Source organism: Lolium perenne, chromosome 2 (assembly GCF_019359855.2).
Source record: "Lolium perenne isolate Kyuss_39 chromosome 2, Kyuss_2.0, whole genome shotgun sequence".
In the NCBI taxonomy this organism is placed as follows: Eukaryota; Viridiplantae; Streptophyta; class Magnoliopsida; order Poales; family Poaceae; genus Lolium; species Lolium perenne.
The window spans coordinates 129961208-129983526 of record NC_067245.2 but is presented as its reverse complement, the minus strand read 5'-3'; positions in this window follow the sequence as shown (position 1 = coordinate 129983526).

The following is a 22319-nucleotide window of genomic DNA, read 5'->3' as shown; positions in this document are numbered from 1 at the left end:
ATGCCATTCTATGAGAGTTTCACTTTCGCTCCTATTGCTTACAATATGTCGAAAAATTTCTCTTTCCCATGTATTGCTTGCAATGATAATGATAATGATGCTTGTGTTGTGACAACCTTGCCGAACAATTGCTCTTTCCCTAGGTTTGTCGACAACAATGCTAAAATGTTGAACATTTTTTGTGCTAGATGCTTGCAATACTCTCCCATTAGTGCAACCAAAATGTTGAACACTTGCTCTTTCAAATGCTTGGTTTGCCATAATGTTAATATGCTTATAAATGAGATTGCCCCCATAGCTCTCTCAAATTTTGGAGACTTTGCATATATCAATGATGAGCATGTTCATGTGTTTACCCCACATATTCACCATATCTATTATAATGCATTGCTTAACGCTAATGGTGATGTGCAAAAGAAATGGACCATCATAATGGATGATGTGTTCATATACCATGCACACACGTTCTTTGCTTTGCCTATTGTGTGTGTAGGTACAAGAATGCCAATGTCAACCTCGATTGAGCACGAGTTGACAAAGAGAGCTCTTGAGAGCATAATACAAGTGAGTTCAAGATCGAACCCGGCTCTAATACCTTTCCCATGCTTTGCATTGAACATGCCGAACAATTTCTCTATCTCGTGGTTGTTTTGCAAGCATGATGATGTGATTCTTACCGTTGGTGTTTCCTCAAACAAGTTGACCAATTCCTATTTCATTTGGTTTGTTGGCACACATGGTTGTGTAAATGTTGTTTTGGTGAACGTTTTGGAAGATATGTTGTGTGTTGCACCAAATATGAGGACCAGTTTCTCTTTCCAATGGTTTGTGTGCACACATGTTGATGATATTTTGGACACTCTTCCGTATGTTTTTTTGCCAAATTCTACACTTGTTGCTTCAAGGATGTTGAACAATTTCTCTTTCCGATGCCTTGAGAGCAACAATGAAAATGAGTTTCTACATGAGATGGACACCACGGTCGTCTCACAATTGGGAGTTTTTGTGTTCCCGCATTTGGAAGATGTTCATATGGAGTTCTTACACATTGAACTTGCACATGCATTATTCTTGATAAATTTTTATTGTGCTAACGGTGTTGTGAACATGAATGGACATGTCGTTGATGATATGCTCCTCTATCACGCACACATATACTTTGCTAGGTCTTTGTTGTGTGAAGGTGCACGTGACATATGGATGAGCGTCAACGAATGGGTTCAACCCCATACATCTACTACACAAGATCTCTCAATGAGAGCACACCGACATCTTGCTAAGGTGACCTCCTTCTACTTGCGCTATCTTGCTAAACCCTTGGAACATTGGCTTGGCTTTTCTTGTGCTATTGATAGGGCTCCTGACAAGTGGAGCGACATTCAAGCGTGGTTGTCATCTACCTCCTATAAAAGTTCATGAAGAGCTATCGTCGAGGACGACTCTTTTTCAAGTGGGGGGAGATGATACGGGGCGACCTTCGGTCTTCACCGCATCATGTGCTTCATCGCCAAGATGGCACGCTAAGGTGAATCTTCTCCTTTACGCGGGCCTCGAATCGCCTATTTGGGACGATATACTACTTCATACCCCGTCATATCTTGATCATAGGAACTCGACGACAAGTACGGGGAGAAGAGAGGATGCCATGGAGAACCGAGGACGCAAGGCCGATGTCACAGAAGCATGGAAGAGAAGAAGAAAGAGGAGCTGAACGCTCCAGGCCGGAACTTCCGCCCTACCTCGCCGGAACTTCCGCCCAAACGCACCCCAGGCCGGAACTTCCGCCCGACCTCGCCGGAACTTCCGCCCAGATGCTGTCAAGACCAAAGATGCTCGCACAGTGGAGATGCAGCCGGAACTTCCGCCCCCAAGGACCGGAACTTCCGCCCAGGACCGGAACTTCCGCCCAGGACGGCCGGAACTTCCGCCCCATCGAACCTCAGCCAGATCTCAGCCCACTTTGGCTTGTAACTTACCCCTTCGGCCCCTTATCTATAAATAGGCACTTACCCCCACCTTCATGAGGGAGAGATGATGTTTAGATGAATTGACTTATGCCTCTATTATCCCTTAGTGGATTTGGGAAACCCCCACCTTAGATGATCCATCTATTGTATCCCTCCTTATCCAGATCTTTCCATTCTAGTAGTTCTATCAATTGAGAATCTCTTGCTTTGCAACTCTATTCTTAGTTGGTCTTTTACTCTTTGGACTTCTATTTGGATTTGTCGATCTTTTGCAAGAGATTCTACCTTTGGTCTTTCTCTCGCACTTCTATCGAGTTGGTGGTTCGGGCAAACGAGGATAACCGATTTGTGTGTGTGCGTGTGTTTGTATCGTGTTCTTCGTGTTCATCCACTTCCCCGCGAATCCCCCTCCGCAATCACACTCACCCGGGTCAAACCGTGAAGATTGGACACACCCTCGGGCTTAGCCCGCACCAGATATAATGAGCATATTTGTTTTTTGTAAGACTTTTTTCTGATTTCACTGTTGATTAATCCAATGGCACCTTTTGTAGTAGGAAATCCACCTTCAGTGGGTATCATAAATAAGATTTGCCGTTTCTTTTTGGCTGACCCATCATTTATTTTTAGGCACAAAATGGTTCATTTGTTTGTTTCTCCTTCCCTTATATTGGGCTCATGGGTTAAACATTGAAATAATATGTCAGTTTATATGAATCTCAGAATGGTTGCTGTCTAATCTGTCTTAATTGGTCCTGCTCGTTTATATTTGGCACCAAATGGATATATTTCTCGTTTATCTGAGGCATTCCCATGGCTGGCCGATGATTAAAATAATGATATTTAGGGGGTTGGAGATTCTCCAACTGCACAACGTCTGGCTAGTTTTGTCCACATGACCACTTTTGTGGAACTTAAGGGATCTGAAGCACCCCTTCCAAGTGTCAATTTTAATTGACAGACTTCTGTTATGCAGTTTCCTAGATTATTTTATTAGGCACAGACTGTCTAGTTACTTGATTTATTTTGTTCATATTTGCCATCCGGTTGCTCTGCCTGTTGCAATGGGGTTGATAGCTTGCTTTGTTATATTATGCCTTATGCTTTGTGAAAATCTGCCATCTGTTTTGATGCTTTGCAAAAATCTGTGACAACTAATATGGTTATTTTCTCAAATTGTATGGTTCTGTAACTTGCACTGTCTTGTTTACAGCCCCTGAATAGAGCAAGGAAGGCGGATGGCAGGGCATGTACATCAAGTGTCCAGGTCTTTCCACAACACAGTCGTGACAATGCCAATTCATCTGATAGTCAGATGATATCTACTATCCCAGCCATTCCAGCGCAAACAATCGCTGCCTTTGCACACAAATCAATTGATATAATTCGGCAGCAAAGAGATGAAAGAGATTCAAAAATCGACATAACAGTCAATGAGATACATGAATTGAAAAATAGGCAAGCTTGGATTGAGCAGATCCTTAATAATCTACTCTGCAGATCTAATGGAAAGCCAGCTGTTACTTGCACTCCGATGAATTCTACCTAAAAGAAATGCAGTTTTGCCGATGATGCCATTTGTATGGCTTGTATCATTTGACTTATTTCGACTTGTTGAGGTATTTGAGAATTTTTTCTCTTATTGTAACACTTGAGCTTTTTTCCTGTTATTGCTATAGTTTGCAATCATTGTAACAAATTATCAATGTAATGATTATTTGATCTTGCACTCGGCCTTAAACAGAACTACTAGTATGGTCTCACAATTTTGTATCATTATACTTTGCAAGATTTAGCGGATGCCCCAAATTCAGAGCATCTCCACCGGCGGCCCCGATAGCGATTTGGGGGCCTGCGTCGTTTTAGGGCTCGCACCGGTGAGCTCCAAACGGCGCCGGCCATTTGTCGAGCCTGATACGTCTCAAACGTATCTATAATTTCTTATGTTCCATGCTAGTTTTATGACAATACTCACATGTTTTATATACACTTTATGTCATTATTATGCATTTTCCGGCACTAACCTATTAACGAGATGCCGAAGCGCCAGCTCCTGTTTTCTGCTGTTTTTGGTTTCAGAAATCCTACACAGGAAATATTCTCGGAATTGGACGAAACGAAAGCCCAGGGTCTTATTTTTCCACGGAGCATCCAGAAGACCGAAGGAGATACGAAGTGGGGCCACGAGGCGCCCTCACCATAGGGCGGCGCAGCCAAGGAGGGGCCCACGTCGGCCTATGGGGTGGGCCCTCGTGCCTCCCCCGACTCTGCCCTTCCGCCTACTTATTCCCTCCGTTGCGAAAACCCTATTACCGAGAGCCACGATACAAGAAAACATACTGAGACGCCGCCGCCGCCAATCCAATCTCGGGAGATTCAGGAGATCGCCTCCGGCACCCTACCGGAGAGGGGAATCATCACCCGGAGGACTCTACATCACCATGATCGCCTCCGGACTGATGTTTGAGTAGTTCATCCTTGGACTATGGGTCCATAGCAGTAGCTAGATGGTTGTCTTCTCCTCATGTGCTATCATGTTTAGAGCTGCCTATCATGATCAAGATCATCTATTTGTAATGCTACATGTTGTGTTTGTTGGGATCCGATGAATATGGAATACTATGTCAAGTTGATTATCAATCTATCATATATGTGGTGTTTATGATCTTGCATGCTCTCCGTTGCTAGTAGAGGCTCTGGCCAAGTTGATACTTGCGACTCCAAGAGGGAGTATTTATGCTCGATAGTGGGTTCATGCCTCCATTGAATCTGGGACAGTGACAGAAAGTTCTAAAGTTGTGGATGTGTTCTTACCACTAGGGATAAAACATTAATGCTTTGTCTAAGGATATTTGTGTTGATTACATTACGCACCATACTTAATGCAATTGTCTGTTGTTTGCAACTTAATACTGGAAGGGGTGCGGATGCTAATCCAAAGGTGGACTTTTTAGGCATAGATGCATGCTGGATAGCGGTCTATGTAATTTGTCGTAATGCCTTAAGTAAATCTCATATTAGTCATCATGATATGTATGTGCATTGTTATGCCCTCTCTATTTGTCAATCGCCCAACTGTAATTTGTTCACCCAACATGCTATTTCTTATTGGAGAGACACCACTAGTGAATTGTGGACCCAGGTCCATTCTTTTACATCTGAATACAATCTACTGCAATCATTGTTCTCTGCTGCTCATTGCAAACAAACATCATTTTCCACACCATACGTTTAGTCCTTTGTTTACAGCAAGACGGTGAGATTGACAACCTCACTGTTAAGTTGGGGCAAAGTATTTTGATTGTGTTGTGCAGGTTCCACGTTGGCGCCGGAATCCCTGTTTTTGCGCCGTACTACACTCCTCCACCAACAACCTTCACGTGGCCTTCATCTCCTACTGGTTCGATAACCTTGGTTTCTTACTGAGGGAAAACTTGCTGCTGTACGCATCACACCTTCCTCTTGGGGTTCCCAACGGACGTGTGCTTCACGCGTTATCAAGCTCTTTTTCTGGCGCCGTTGCTGGGGAGATCAAGACACGCTGCAAGGGGAGTCTCTCACATCCAATCTCTTTACTTTGTTATTGTCTTGCTTTACTTTATTTTATTTACTGCTTTGTTTGCTTTCTCTATATCAAAAACACAAAAAAATTAGTTACTTGCTTTACTTTATTTACTGTCTTGTTTGCATTCTCTATATTAAAAACACAAAAAAATTAGTTATTTGCATTTACTTTATTTACCTTTTGTTGTTTTCATTATGCTTTCCTCTAAGTTCACTCTTAAAGATATGCCAGTAGGGGATGGGTCTATCATTGGAAGAGATAATATAGAAGCATTTTTCACTCATGTTAGTACAGCTAAAGATTTTGAAGATAGACACTTGGTAAAACTTGTTCCTACTTATGAAAGTGCTACTGCCTCTTTAGTACACATGTTGGAAGCTAGATTTGTTAATCTCAACCCTATAATGCAACATATGTTTCTTACACTCTCTGATATGGAAATGGGAGAAAAGAGAGATTTTGTTTTAGAGATCCTTCTTAGAGAATTTGGTGATATAGCTAAAGAAGCTGGGAAAATTTTTATTAAGCATAAGAGGCTTGGCTTTTATACCGATTTTGCAAAAACACTTGAAAAGATGGATAAAGATAGACTAAAGTACACTAATAAAGTCAATTGTGAGGGGGAGATTAAAGTACCGATACCTAGTAAGCTCCTAGGAATGCATGAAGCTCTAGAACATAACTATGCTTGGCTTGTTCCTGAAAATTTGTTTGATGAGGATAGTAAGCCTAAGAGCAACGAAAGAGGAGTTCCTTACATAGACAAGATACAATGCATAGTTGAGAAAACTCCAAACCCCTCTGTTAATGCTTCATCTCTTGATAATACTTGATTCACACTTTCCGCGCCTAGCTGAAAGGCGTTAAAGAAAAGCGCTTATGGGAGACAACCCATTATTTTACTACAGCAATTTTGTTTTATATCTGTGTCTTGGAAGTTGTTACTACTGTAGCAACCTCTCCTTATCTTTATTTTATTGCATTGTTGTGCCAAGTAAAGTCTTTGATAGTAAGGTTGATACTAGATTTGGATTACTGCGTAGAAACAGATTTCTTGCTGTCACGAATTTGAGTAGGTCTCTCTGTAGGTAACTCAGAAAAATCAGCGAAAATTCATGAGTGATCCTCAGATATGTACGCAACTTTCATTCAATTTGAGCTTCTTCATCTGAGCATGTTAAGTGCCTCTAAAAAATTCGTCTTTACGGACTGTTCTGTTTTGACAGATTCTGCCTTTTATTTCACATTGCCTCTTTTGCTATGTTGAATGGATTTCTTTGTTCCATTAACTTTCAGTAGCTTTGAGCAATGTCCAGAAGTGTTAAGAATGATTGTGTCACCTCTGAACATGTGGATTTTTGATTATGCACTAACCCTCTAATGAGTTTGTTTTGAGTTTGGTGTGGAGGAAGTTTTCAAGGGTCAAGAGAGGAGGATGATACAATATGATCAAGAAGAGTGAAAAGTCTAAGCTTGGGGATGCCCCCGTGGTTCATCCCTACATATTTCAAGAAGACTCAAGCATCTAAGCTCGGGGATGCCCAAGGCATCCCCTTCTTCATCGACAACTTATCAGGTCACCTCTAGTGAAACTATATTTTTATTCCATCACATCTTATGTGCTTTACTTGGAGCGTCTGTATGTTTTTATTTTTGTTTTTGTTTGAATAAAATCGGATCCTAGCATTCTTTGTGTGGGAGAGAGACACGCTCCGCTCGTTCATATGAACACTGGTGTTCTTAGCTTTACTTTTAATGTTCATGACGAAGGTTGAAACTGCTTCGTTCATTGTTATTTGGTTGGAAACAGAAAATGCTTCATGTGGTAATTGGTATATTGTCTTGAATAATTTGATACTTGGCAATTGTTTTGCTCAAATAGATCATGTTTAAGCTCTTGCATCATGTACTTTGCACCTATTAATGAAGAACTACCATAGAGCTTGTTGAAATTTGGTTTGCATGATTGGTCTCTCTAAAGTCTAGATATTTTCTGGTGAAGTGTTTGAACGACAAGGAAGACAGTGTAGAGTCTTATAATGCTTGCAATATGTTCTTATGTAAGTTTTGATGTACCGATTCATACTTGTGTTTGCTTCAAACAACCTTGCTAGCCAAAGCCTTGTACTGAGAGGGAATACTTCTCGTGCATCCAAATCCTTGAGCCAAAACACGTGCCATTTGTGTCCACCATACCTACCAATTATGTGGTATTTTTCTGCCATTCCAAAGTAAATTGCTTGAGTGCTACCTTTAAAATTTCATTCCTTGTCTTTGCAATATATAGCTCATGGGAAAATAGCCTTAAAAACTATTGTGGTAAAGAATATGTAGCTTATGTATCTTATTTCTTATAAGTTGCTTGTTGAGCGGCAACCATGTTTCTGGGGACGCCATCAACTATTACACCTTTGTTGAATATCATGTGAGTTGCTATGCATGTTCGTCTTGTCTGAAGTAAGGGTGATTTGTCATGATCAAATGGTTTGAGTATGCATATTGTTAGAGAAGAACATTGGGCCGCTAACTAAAGCCATGAATCATGGTGGAAGTTTCAGTTTGGACATTAATCCTCAATCTCTTATGAGAATATTATCTGTTGTTCAATGCTTATGCATTAAGAGGAGTCCATTATCTGTTTTCTATGTTGTCCCGGTATGGATGTCCTTAGTTGAGATCTATCAAAAACGAGAAATCAAATGCGATCTATCTCCTTGGACCTTTGTACAGGCGGCATAGAGGTACCCCTTTGTGACACTTGGTTGAAACATATGTAATGCAATGATAATCCATGGAAATCCAAGCTAATTAGGACAAGGTGCGAGCACTATTGGTATTCTATGCATGAGGCTTGCAACTTATAGGATGTCTTATGCATAACACATATGAATTATTACTACCGTTGAAAAAATTGTTTCTATGTTTTCAAAATAAAAGCTCTAGCACAAAAATAGTAATCCATGCTTCTCTGCGAAGGGCCTTTCTTTTACTTTTATGTTGAGTCAGTTTACCTACTTCTTTCTATCTTAGAAGCAAACGCTTGTGTCAACTGTGTGCATTGATTCCTACATACTTGCTTATTTGCATTCATCATATTACTTTGTGTTGACAATTATCCATGAGATATACATGTTGAAGTTGAAAGCAACCGCTGAAACTTATATCTTCCTTTGTGTTGCTTGAAAACTTTCTACTAAGAATTTATTGCTTAATGAGTTAACTCCTATGCAAGTCTTATTGATGCTTGTCTTGAAAGTACTATTCATGAAAAGTCTTTGCTATATGATTCAGTTGTTTAGTCATTGTCTTTACTATTGCTTCGAATCACTTCATTCATCTCATATGCTTTAAAATAGTATTGATCAAGATTATGATAGCATGTCACTTCAGAAATTATCCCTGTTATCGTTTACCTACTCGTGGGCGAGTAGGAACTAAGCTTGGGGATGCTTGATACGTCTCAAACGTATCTATAATTTCTTATGTTCCATGCTAGTTTTATGACAATACTCACATGTTTTATATACACTTTATGTCATTATTATGCATTTTTCGGCACTAACCTATTAACGAGATGCCGAAGCGCCAGTTCCTGTTTTCTGCTGTTTTTGGTTTCAGAAATCCTACACAGGAAATATTCTCGGAATTGGACGAAACGAAAGCCCAGGGTCTTATTTTTCCACGGAGCTTCCAGAAGACCGAAGGAGATACGAAGTGGGGCCACGAGGCACCCTCACCATAGGCCGGCGCGGCCAAGGAGGGGCCCTCGCCGGCCTATGTGGTGGGGCCCTCGTGCCTCCCCCGACTCTGCCCTTCCGCCTACTTATTCCCTCCGTTGCGAAAACCCTATTACCGAGAGCCACGATACGAGAAAACATACTGAGACGCCGCCGCCGCCAATCCCATCTCGGGGGATTCAGGAGATCGGCTCCGGCACCCTGCCGGAGTGGGGAATCATCACCCGGAGGACTCTACATCACCATGATTGCCTCCGGACTGATGTGTGAGTAGTTCATCCTTGGACTATGGGTCCATAGCACTAGCTAGATGGTTGTCTTCTCCTCATGTGCTATCATGTTTCGATCTTGTGAGCTGCCTATCATGATCAAGATCATCTATTTGTAATGCTACATGTTGTGTTTGTTGGGATCCGATGAATATGGAATACTATGTCAAGTTGATTATCAATCTATCATATATGTGTTGTTTATGATCTTGCATGCTCTCCGTTGCTAGTAGAGGCTCTGGCCAAGTTGATACTTGCAACTCCAAGAGGGAGTATTTATGCTCGATAGTGGGTTCATGCCTCCATTGAATGCAGGACGATGTGAGAAAGTTCTAAGGTTGTGGATGTGCTGTTGCCACTAGGGATAAAACATCAATGCTTTGGCTAAGGATATTTGTGTTGATTACATTACGCACCATACTTAATGCAATTGTCTGTTGTTTGCAACTTAATACTGGAAGGGGTGCGGATGCTAACCCGAAGGTGGACTTTTTAGGCATAGATGCATGCTGGATAGCGGTCTATGTAATTTGTCGTAATGCCTTAAGTAAATCTCATATTAGTCATCATGATATGTATGTGCATTTTTATGCCCTCTCTATTTGTCGATTGCGAAACTGTAATTTGTTCACCCAACATGCTATTTCGTATTAGAGAGACACCACTAGTGAACTGTGGACCCATGTCCATTCTTTTACATCTGAATATAATCTACTGCAATCATTGTTCTCTACTGCTCATTGCAAACAAACATCATTTTCCACACCATACGTTTAATCCTTTGTTTACAGCAAGCCGGTGAGATTGATAACCTCACTGTTAAGTTGGGGCAAAATATTTTGATTGTGTTGTGCAGGTTCCACGTTGGCGCCGGAATCCCTGGTGTTGCGCCGCACTACACTCCTCCACCAACAACCTTCACATGGCCTTCATCTCCTACTGGTTCGATAACCTTGGTTTCTTACTGAGGGAAAACTTGCTGCTGTACGCATCACACCTTCCTCTTGGGGTTCCCAACGGACGTGTGCTTCACGCGTTATCAGAGCCCAATAGAATCGTCGGCATCCCGTGCCGGCCCCTTCGTCAAGGGCGCGAATCGGGCACCCCGGGTGCCTCGCGGAACGTCGGTTTTTTCTGGTGGGGGCACCTTGTCCGCGAGAGGACGCGACGGTTCGCATCGGCCGCGACGCGGGAAGGTTGGTCGTCGGCGTTTAAGGGCATGCACAATGATGATGACTCAGCTATCTGTAGAGGTAGTTATATGTGATTTTGGTGATGTGGAGGAAAAAGAATGAGGAGAGAGAAGGACTATGTGGTGCCGATTCAAACAAAAAGGTTGTCAAACAATGAATCGATGCACATTTGCTACTATGTATGAAACCGGATCAAGCAGTACAAGTGGGACCCAGCAGAAATATGACATGCATATTTTACTTACTCCATTGCTGTGTGAACAGGGTATCCTAAAGCAAGTGGCCCACTTCACGGATGAGTCGAACCAAATTGTTGGTTCGCTTTTCCTATCAGAACCTATGCATCGATGCTCTGTTATGTGCGGAACCGATTCAATGGACGTTTTGGTTCGCTTTTGATACACATAGTGCATGGTCTAAAGTTACAGACAATCTGTAGGCTTCATACAGACAGCTTACATGCACCATTTTTGTTGTTGTATGAAGGGTGTCTATAACTTATAAGGATTTCTATTTTCGTGCCCTCGGTTCCTTAGTTGTGCTCAGTTTTCCCCAGCTCCTTAGTTTTTCCTCAGTTTTCCCAAAGACCTTGTCTGAAACCATCACAGGTGTTGTAACGGCCGGTTGCCCGACGGTTGACCGTTATCTTCTGACTAGTGGGGCCACGTAGAGCCCGCAAAGACACGTCAGACCATCCATCTTTGTTTGACCGTAAGCATCGCTGTATCCCTGACCAAGACACGCACGAGTGGGGCTTCGGTATATCAATGACAAGTGGGCCATGGCGCTGATACAAGGGGCAATACATGGGTAGGAATAGATTTTTAAACGGAGCTCTACAGCGATGGCACGGAGGAGGTGGCCTGCGGGGTGCCGAGATGAGATCGACGTCCACAAAGAACTGCATGAGGCGAGACCAGACGCATTAGATAGATATGAAGTAGACGCGTTTAACCATGCAAAGAAGAGAAGAAATGTTCGACGACATCGACGACTACCTCAAAACTTTGACTGACCGTGTCCGACACGAACGCGAGCAATGTAGAGAAAACTAGTGTCTCTCCTTTCTGGCGTGTATAGATGGGTGCTAGAAGAGTGTGGTGGTGAAGGGAAAGACCTCGCGGTGGTCTGTGGCGTCCAGCATAGCGGGGTGGCGTGGCCGTGCCCACAGCGGCGTGCATGCATGTTCGGCATTGGCATCAGCATGTACGTTCAGCATTGGCCTCGGCGGTATCTCTGGTGTGTCAGTGATCGAATGAGGGGACGGGATTGAGGGTGCATCCCGACGGCGACCTAGCAGTGGCGGCGAGCATAGCCGTTCTAACCATGCCAGTATCGGCATCGGCATCGTTTGGAGGCTGTGGTGCTCGAATCAAGGTGGGATTTGTTTCTTGTACGCCAAAAGTGATTTGAAACAAGTTTCGTGTTGAAGATTAGGTAACGAAAGTTTGTAACTAAGCCCAAAATTATACTAGCGCCATGGTGAGGTTCTTTTTGATAGAGCTATACGGTTGGGCAAACTTTTTGACACTATTTAGATAGGGTTCCTTGTTGTTACACGTATGGCATCATGTATGGCAAATTTGGGGTCATTTGGAGATGTTCGAAAAAATAACTTTGCTTAAACGCATGCCATTTCGTCTCACTGAAACCAGCTTTTCTAACAAGGTGATTTATTCTACCTTCTCTAAATGACCTCAAATTTCATACAGCTAATCTTCTATACATAGATAGATAGATTGTTTCGTTTTTATATTTTTCGAACTTTTTATTTCCCTTTATAATACCCAATTGATTTTCAGGTCAAAACCTCGAAAAACAGCATCATGTATGGCATCATTTTCGCCCTAAATTTCAAATTTTGTGAAACTTTCCCTTTTAGATATTCCTTGTTGTTATAGATATGGCATAATGTATGCCAATTTTGGTTAGGTCTCACTGAAACCAGCTTTTGTAACAAGTTAGGTTTTTTCGACCTTCTCAAAAGGGATTTTTTCTACCTTCTCTAAATGACCTCAAAAATCATACAGACGATCTTCTATACAAAGATAGGTAGATTGTTTCGTTTTTACATTTTTTTGAACTTTTATTTCCCTTTATAATACCCATTTGTTTTCAGGTCAAAACCTCGAAAGTTAACATAAGTAGATGGTGAACCCTTCCAAACTTCAAATACAGAGATAGATAGATTGGTTCGTTTATCATTTTTACCGTGAATAGTAATGGCTACAAGAAATCGGCGATGGTTTATCATTTTTTGCGTGAGAAGTAATGGATACAACAAATCGGTGATGGTTTATCATTTTTTTCGTGAAAATTAATGGCTACAACAAATCGGTGATGGTTTATCATTTTTCGTGAAAATTAATGGCTACAACAAATCGGTGATGGTTTATCATTTTTTGCGTGAAAATTAATGGCTACAACAAATCGGTTATGGTTTATCATTTTTTTCGTGAAAAGTAATGCCTAAAAGAGTTTATAATTTTTAGCGCGTGAAAATGAATACAGAAAACCGCCCTTTAGCATACTTAGAGAGTGGAAGGTAACCGCCGATAGAGAGACACACACAGAGAGAGAGAGGTTATCCTTCCCTTTAGATCATACGATCAACAGTCGGCGGGCACGTGTGAGAGAATTTGTGGAGGGAGAGGGCAAAACTGAGTAGTATCAAGAAACCAAGGGCACCTATGTAATAAACAGACTAAGGGATTCAAATATGAGATTTTAAAAATGGAAAATGCGTGTTTTGTACAATGAAACCCATCTTGGCCTATCTCAAACTATTTGCAATACAAATATACATGAGTGTGAGAATTGTGGCCTCATTTAGACAAAGTATGTTTTGGGGAAAGCTGTTTTGGGAAGGGCTTATTGTGGAAAACCATGCACCTTCGTAGCTACTAGGTGATTTGAGAAGGCCTTTGAGAAGTGGCAATTTGTGGTAAAACTTGATTTATCTATGACTTATCTATGTTTTGAGAACTGGCAATTTGTGGTAAAGACTCCATGAGTATGTGCCACTAATTTTCGGAATTTTTTGCACATTAAATGACTCAAATAACTAGTTAATCCCATTTGTTGACTGTCTGTTGACCAGCTACTTGAGGGTAAAACTGAGCATATTGCACTAGCCAGTATTAGCACTCAAGGGGAAAACTGAGCACACAAAAAATGCTAGTATAATACTCGAGGTTATACCCGAGTATATCTAAATTTCCAGGGTTAGACTCGAGGACGCGTGTTGCGTGCAGAAATGGAAGACGTGCAATTGTTGACGCGTAGACGCGGGTCGCGGTGCAGAAGTCGAAGATGTGCAATCGTGGACGCGTGTCGCATTGCAGAAGTCCAAGACGTGCAGACGTGCGGCGGTGGATGCGTAGGACGCGGGTCGCATTAACCACCCCTTGCCTTTATAGACGCATCCTCCCACTATCTCTGTCACTCTCACTCGCCTACGCAACGCCGCCTCTCTCACGTCCCATCATCTTCTCCAAAGCAAAAAACCCTCTCCCTTTCCCTCTCCTCTGCCGGTGAGATGGACAAGGAGAATGCCAATCCCATCGTCCACGTCGCCGTCGGCTCCAAGCGCGAAGCCTCCCTCTTCGACGTCGTCCCCTCAACGGACGTCGCCGCCTCCTCCGCCGGTGCATTGGAGGCTGCTACCGCCGATCGCGGTCAGATCCCGCCGGGATATGACCCCTACGAGTATATGCCGTACGTCCCGCCCCCGAACCCCTACGACACCTCCATGGAGGATGCATGGAACGAGGTAACTACGGTTTGCTTCCTTTTTTTTGTTCCACATTCCTTTTTGAACCCTATTTTTGCTGGTGTAGATGGATCTGTGGATGGATGAGTATTGGGCTAATATTTGCGCTGATTTTATTCCATTTTGCTTCGATCCCTCCTTGATTTCGTTTAAGATTTGGGGTTCGGCCGTTCGGTTAATTTATGCAAGTAATAATGGGATCTCAATCGGTTAATTTATGCAAGTAATCATAGGATCTCAATCAGTTATTTTATGCACGAATCAAAAGATATCAACCGTTTAATTTTGCAAATAATCTGGAATGTGTTAGTTCAGATCTGGAATCTGTTTCTTTGCCTATGATGAATCGGTGGGCACAGATTTTTACAGGGAGGGTTCAGCGAACCATTTCTTTGTACAAATCTGTTGTGCATGAGCTTTGGTTCGCTGACTACATCCCTGTAGACATATAATCGTGTCCACTCTAACTGAGGCTGCCTCTGTTTCTCCTAACTTTGTTATCATGCACGTTAGTCATCGTTGTTGCGGAGGCTGTCTGGCAGTGATGTCGGCAGCGACGACGAGCACCATGACATCAAGACTCGCCAGGTGCTGCGGAGGCTGCAGGTCGGCTAGTACGTCTCCTACTTCGCCATCGACAAGGATGTCTACAGGTGCCCCTTCTGCACTAGGAGGCTCGGCGGCACTGACTTCAACTGCCTCCTCACGCATGCTGAGAACATCGGCAACACCAACCCCAAGGTCGGCGCGTCGGTGAACCCCCACTCCTTCCGCGCCAAGCACTTGGCACTCGGCATGCACCTCCGCAACATCCAGCGGGTGGAGATCTCCGCCGGGCGCATGCCTCCTCTCAAGCCCAAGGCTCCCAAGGGGAGCAACAAGTGGAGGCAGAGGCAGATGGGGTAGGCGGAGTCCTGGACGTGTGCTGCTGCTGCCTCCTCCATTTTGTTGTTGGGATCCCTTTGTTGTTAGCTAGGGATCCCTCGTTGTTATGTTGTTAGTATGATGGTGCTGTGAAGAACCTCGAACCCTATTATGTTTGGCTGCTGAATGCAGCTTATTATCTAGGGAGGGATCCCTATTATCTATCCCCATTCTACTATATGACCTCGTGAATTTATCGTACATTCCCTGTAGATTTGCTTCTAGATTTAACTACATACATATGGACCAGATGGAGTACTAGATTGGGCTCCCTACTAGATTTGCTGCCATATTGGGCAAACAACGAGGGCCAAAAGGCACAAATAATAATTGAAGAAAGACAGAAATGCAAGCTTCTCTAGATTTGATACTAATTAGGTGAAAAAAGGCAGAGAGAAGGAGGCAGAAAAGGTACTCTTAAAAGGGAAAATGCCAATTTGGGCCGAGAGAGACAAAACCTAGCTCCTGCTCACGTGCAACCAAACGCTATCTCGTCCTGTCCCACGCGGTCCCTTTCTACCAGCCCCACGCGACGCAGGCCCACACGACGCGGCCCCACACGTCAGCACGGAACGGTCAACTTAACGGGAATCCTGCCGTCTGAGCTGCTTCTGCGGGTTTCAAACAAGCACTTGGGGAAAACTGAGGAAAAACTAAGGACCTGGGGAAAACTGAGCACAACTAAGGAACCGAGGGCACGAAAATAGAAATCCCTAACTTATACTCATATATAGCTATGACTAAAAATAGATAACTTACAGATAGACTATTGTATACACTGTCTATAGCATTGTCTATAGATGACATGGAGTAGTATTACATACACCATCGGTCTAAATCAATGTACATGCCCTAATGGCCTCCCGCGCGGAAATCGAGGCAGCGACTGGCCACGAGGACAGCGACTGGCATGCGGCGTCCAGTCACCTTAAATGTGGGCAGTTGCTACCGCTAGATAGGACGTACGACGTCTACCACCGCCGCTCCATTCTCTACTCTCCACATCAAGATGCCCGCCGTCTGAAGACCACCTACTCGATGCTTGGCCTCAACGGCCGCGCGCTGCCTCCACCACACCGCAACCGCAACCGGAGCCGGAGCCGCAGGCTGACGACGAGCACAACTCCGACGTGGATGAGGCCCCACGGTTCGAGGCGTGGCACGATGTCTACGTAGCAGAAGCGGAAGCAGAGGTGGAGGAGGAGGCAGCGCAGTCGGGCGAGCCACCCCATGCCCCCGCCGACCCGGAGCAGGCGGCGATCCTCGCATCGCTGAACGCACAATGATACCAGCGGTTGAGGGAGGAGGAGCGCGAGTTCGTCAACGACGTGAACCTCGAGCACGTCCTCGAGATATCGCACCAGCGAGCGGCCACGGAGGAGGCGGGACGCTGCCTCATGGAGGCGGAGCGACAGAAGCTCGCAGATCTCAACGCTCATTGCCACTACGACGCGTTCGCTCGCCAGCTTCTCGGGAAAGGCTGGAAGCGCGGGGACAGCGCCGCCGGCAGGCCCCTGCGACGCCGGCCGCCATGCTCCACCGCCAGATGCGCGAAGCAACAGAGGAGTAGCCGGCACGGACGCAGGCGACAATGGCGAAGAACAACGACGAGGCAGGGCCGTCGAGCGCCCAACCTACGGCCAGTAGACCAGGATTAAGTTTATGTTTAGTTATGTTTAAATTCGAGCTACTTTGGTATAAATTTTGTATGAATTTGGGTTTTTAGATGTCAATTTAAATTTTAAAATCTATCAGGGCTGCCGTTTTGGGGCCGCCGGTGTGGAAGCAGCATCCCCAAATAGAGGATGATGTGCCGGAGCCCCCCAAACGGAGGTGCCGGCGCCCCTGCCGGTGGTGATGCTCTTATAGATAGATCATGATCATGGTAACAGAAATCGTCAACGTGATGATGATTTGATGTTGCTCTCGACCTTGAACATAAGTACTAGTACGGTATCACAATTTTTTTTAATCATTATACTTTGCAACATTTAGCAAATGCGCCAAATTCAGACATAGATCATGATCATGGTAACAAATTTTCAACGTGATGATGATTTGATGTTGCACTCGGGCTTGAACAGAAGTACTAGTACGGTCACTCAAAATTTTAGCATTATACTTTGCAACGGATGCACCAATTTCAGAGATAGATCATGATCATGGTAACAAATTTTCAACGTGATGATGATTTGATGTTGCACTTGGCCTAGAAGAGAAGTACTAGTACGGTCTCACAATTCTTTTTATCATTATACTTTGCAAGATCTAGCGGATACGCTAATTTCAGAGATAGATCATGATCATGGTAGTGACCGATATTCAAGATGATGGTGATTTGATTTTGCACTCGGCCTTGAACAGAGGTACTAGTACGGTCTCACAATTTTTTATCATTATAGTTGGACCTTAGCCAAATTCAAAATCTCATAGCGGCAAAACTTCCCGCCCACAAAATACAAAAATTTCACACACTTCCAAATTCCCATTCTACAACTGTGGACATGGTAGCAAAGTCGGTTGGTGGGGGGTCTGCCCATCATTTTTTGGATCACCACCTCCCTAGCCCGGAAACCCTCCCAAAAAAATTCATTTCACTGAGACCACCCACCGGAACTTCACAAGTCTGTCTCTCCCACCTCCATGACCACCGCACCGGAACATCCCCGCCGGACTTCCCTGGCCTACCCGAGGCCTCGCAATCCTCGTCATCCGGCTACCTGCCGGAGCCGCTTCATCGATGCCGTCATCAACCGGACCGGATCATCCCTGCCGAACCTCGAAACCATATGCTCATCCAGCAGTCTACCGCAGTCGCTTCAGCTGCGGTATCGTCCACCCCACCGGAGCCGCTTTGCCGGATCCGTCGTCCGCCGCATCGGATCTTGCTCACCGACACCGCTATGCATGAACCGGATCTGCTTCACCGGCACCGTGTATGATCTAAACTCTTCTACTGTCGCTTTTCTATTGCTTGCCTGCAAGTTCTTGTTTAATCTTGGGGGAACCTGTTTGTGCTAACGACGCGCCGTTACGTTTTTCCAGATGAGATGAGTAACCATGAAGTGTAATGACAATCTCTCCAACCCCAAGTAGCACATGTAGCATACTTCATCACCGGATCTATCAACCCCAGGAAGATCTGATGTGACTCCCACAGAGTTCTTCTCCTAATGTAAGTCCCTTGTTTTAGCGCCATGTTATGGGTTCAGATGCTTGTTTGTCTGAAGCTCTTTTAGTTCATGCCAATCTTGTTCTCCCTGAACATGTTGGTTTGCATTCCCTGTACTACAGGTGATGCCATTGTTATTTCTATCTACTTCGTCGTAAGCTAACAAAGTAACTGCGTGCTATTAGTTCCTGCATGCTATTGCTCTGCCATCCTGCAGTACAAATTTATTTGAACTCGTCACAGCAGCTACTTCCATCATAATTTTGTCTGCCATCTGATTCTTCAAAAGCTGCAATATTATCTTGTTTCTCTTAATTGGCATGGCGCTCACATATAGAATGGTGAACATATTGGTGTGCATTCCCTCTTCTACAAGTTCACAGGTGATCCCACTATATTCCATTTCTGGTCCATCCTAAGCCGTAGCATTAACTATCCTCTATGTGTTGCTCATTACAAATTTATATCCCGAAACAAATTGATTTGTTTCCCTTATCTACAAGTTTATGAGTGATGCCATTATAACTCCTATCTGTTTTATTCCTAGCTATTATAGTAACATCCTGCTATTATTTGGTTCATGGCCAATTTTAAGTAATTGCACATGTTGGTTCGCATTCCCTGCTCTATAGCTTTTGGCATCGTAACTTCTATATTTGGTTTAAATTCCCTGCTCTGTAGATCTAGCCATCATAATTTTATCTTGCTCAGTCGTTGTTACAATAATTATGGCCTGCTACTATGTTGTTTGTGCGATTTTTTTACTCCATGAACATGTTGGCTTGCATTCCCTGTACTACAGGTGATGCCATTGTTTTGTATCTAGTTCATTGTAAGCTAACAAAGTAAGGACTTAGTTTGGCATGCTATCACTCTGCTATCTAGCCTGTAGTACAAATAAACTTGTCATACTACTAGATAATAATTTTGTGTGCCATCTTGTTCTTCAAAAGCTGCATTATTGACTTGTTTCTCTGACTTGGCATGACGCTCACATATGTAATGCTGAACATATTGGTTTTCATTCCCTCTTATACAAGTTCACAGGTGATCCCACTATATTCTGTATCTGGTCCATCCTAAGCTCCAGCATTAACTATCCTCTATGTGTTGCTCATTACAAGTTTATATCCCGAAACATCTTGATTTGCATCCCCTTCACTATAAGTTCAGGAGTAGTTCACGGCCAATTTGAAGTAATTGCACTTGGCACATGTTGGTTCACATTCCCTCCTCTTTAGCTTTTGCCATCGTAACTTCTATTTTTGGTTTACATTCCCTGCTCTGTAGATGTAGCCATGATAACTTCATCTTGCTCAGTCGTTGTTATAAAATTTATAGCATGCTACTATGTTTGTTCATGCCAATTTTGTACTCCCTGAACATGTTGGTTTGCATGGGACTCGACAGTAGTAAGTCTGCTGTTTCATTCTAACATGCTCTGTTATATTGGCTGTTGGTATGCGGCATGCACTCTTTGTTTGCTTATTGTGCGCATTACAATGATCTTGTTATAACGACGAAATGATGAGTTCCAAATTCTTTGGCAAATAATATTGTAGTGTCTTTGCCTTTCCATTGTTGTTGTCTTAACTTGTAATGTCTTTGTTTCAGATATAGGTGCTGCATGGACAACTTAAAAGATTGCCGAATCGCTTCATTGTATTGCTAGGTTTAATTACCATTCAATTTCTCTGGGTTCTGTAATATTTTTTCAAAGCCTTGCAGCTGATGTAATATTTAGTTAGTTTTTATAGTTCTTTCGCGCATTTTTTTCTATGGTGCTTGTGGTAAGTGAGGCTATCCGACAGAAATCATGTGCTGCGTAAATACTCTCAGTATCTAAATCACAAATTCCCATCCCTTAAACGGCCCAATTAGCGAAATCACATATGTGCCGGCCCGCAAAATTCTAAAGCGCCTATTATGCCGGCATATAAACAACAACTAAACGGGCTGGCCCACTTACTTACTGGGCTAGCCCTCTTGATTTATGGTGGACCCCACCCTCTAATTGGGCCAGCCCACTTGCTTTAAGGTGGACCCCACCCACTACTGGGCCGGCCCTGTAGCAGAAAAGTGGGCCCCACAAGCTTATTGGGCCGACCCACTAACTCGTCGGGCCAGCCCACCTGATTTACCGTGGACCCCACATACTAATTGGGCCGGCCCACTAACTTGTTGGGCCAGCCCAATTGCTTTTGTGGTGGACCCCACTTACTAACTGGGCCGGCCCATTAACAGGATAGTGGGCCCCACATTTATTATTGGGTCGGCCCACTTGCGTTACGGTGGACCCCACTTACTAACTGGGTCGGCCCGGTTACAAGATAATGGGCCCCACCTGCTTATTGGGCCGGCCCACTATCTTGTTGGGCCAGCCCACTTGCTATATGGTGGACCCCACATACTAAATGGGCTGGCCCTTTAACAGGAATGTGGGACCCACCTGTATTTTTGGCCCGGCCCACTATCTTGTTGGGCCAGCCCACTTGCTATATGGTAGACCCCACATACTAAATGGGCCGGCCCTTTAACAGGCAAGTGGGACCCACCTGTGTTTTTGGCCCGGCCCGCTATCTTGTTGGGCCGGCCCACTTGCTATATGGTGGACCCCACATACTAAATGGGCCGGCCATTTAACAGGAAAGTGGGACCCACCCGTGTTTTTGGCCCGGCCCACTGGCTTGTTGGGTCAGCCCATTTGATCTATTGTGGACCCCATGTACTAAATGGGCCGGCCCGATAGCAGGAAAGTGGGACCCACATGCTAATTGGGCCGACCCACTAACTTCTTGGGCCGGCCCAATTGCTTTAAGGTGGACCACACTTGTTAAATGGGCCGGCCCGATAACAGGAAAGTGAGACCCACATGTCTTGTGGGCCGGCCCTTTTGCCTGTTGACCGGTCAAACGAGTGCATTTGGCCCGGCCCACATGCTTAGTGGGCCGGCCCATTTAAGTTTTGACCAGTCAACCTTAGAGGTTAGGCCCGACCCACGTAACTAATGGACCAGCCCAGCTATATAGTTGACCGGTCAAACTAAGTCAGCTGGCCCGGCCCGCAAACTTAATGGGTCGGCCCGCTTAAGACGTGGCAGGCCTCGTGTGGGCCTACCATCTACCACGGGGTTTCAGCCGGTTAACGTCGTTAACTGCCAGTTAACAGCGTCTGCCACGTATCAGTTTGCATGACGTCAGCACTCAACGGGCTCCCGGAAACACTTCTGCAAAGGTCCGATTTTCCGTGGCGGAAGGGCGCCCAAGCGCGACGGACCGAAAAAAATGTCGTGGGACTTCGCCTGACGCAGTTTCGACAACAGAACCCATATCGTCGGGTTAGGCCCATAGGCGACGAAAAATGGCCCTTAGCGGACGATTTTGGGACGTTGTCTATCAGAACTTTTCTTGTAGTGGCAATCTTCCACCGGAAACTCTTCCTGCTCTGATGGACAAATTTTGGGATGCTCCTCGAATCCATGAGTTTGTACGGGCCCAACTGACTGCTGGAGCAAGATTTGCCATGATTATGTTGCAGGTCTGTTATCCGAAGTTAGACATGACCAAAATTGTCGCCAAATGTCAAGCCAAACTAACTAGGAGGAGGAGGAACATCGACAAAATCAACGATGATGTGACCCTATAGCCGAAGAGATGATGGATGAATTACTTCGACTCGATGCCGAATTCTTCGTGAGAGGTTGCTATGCTGAACATAGGA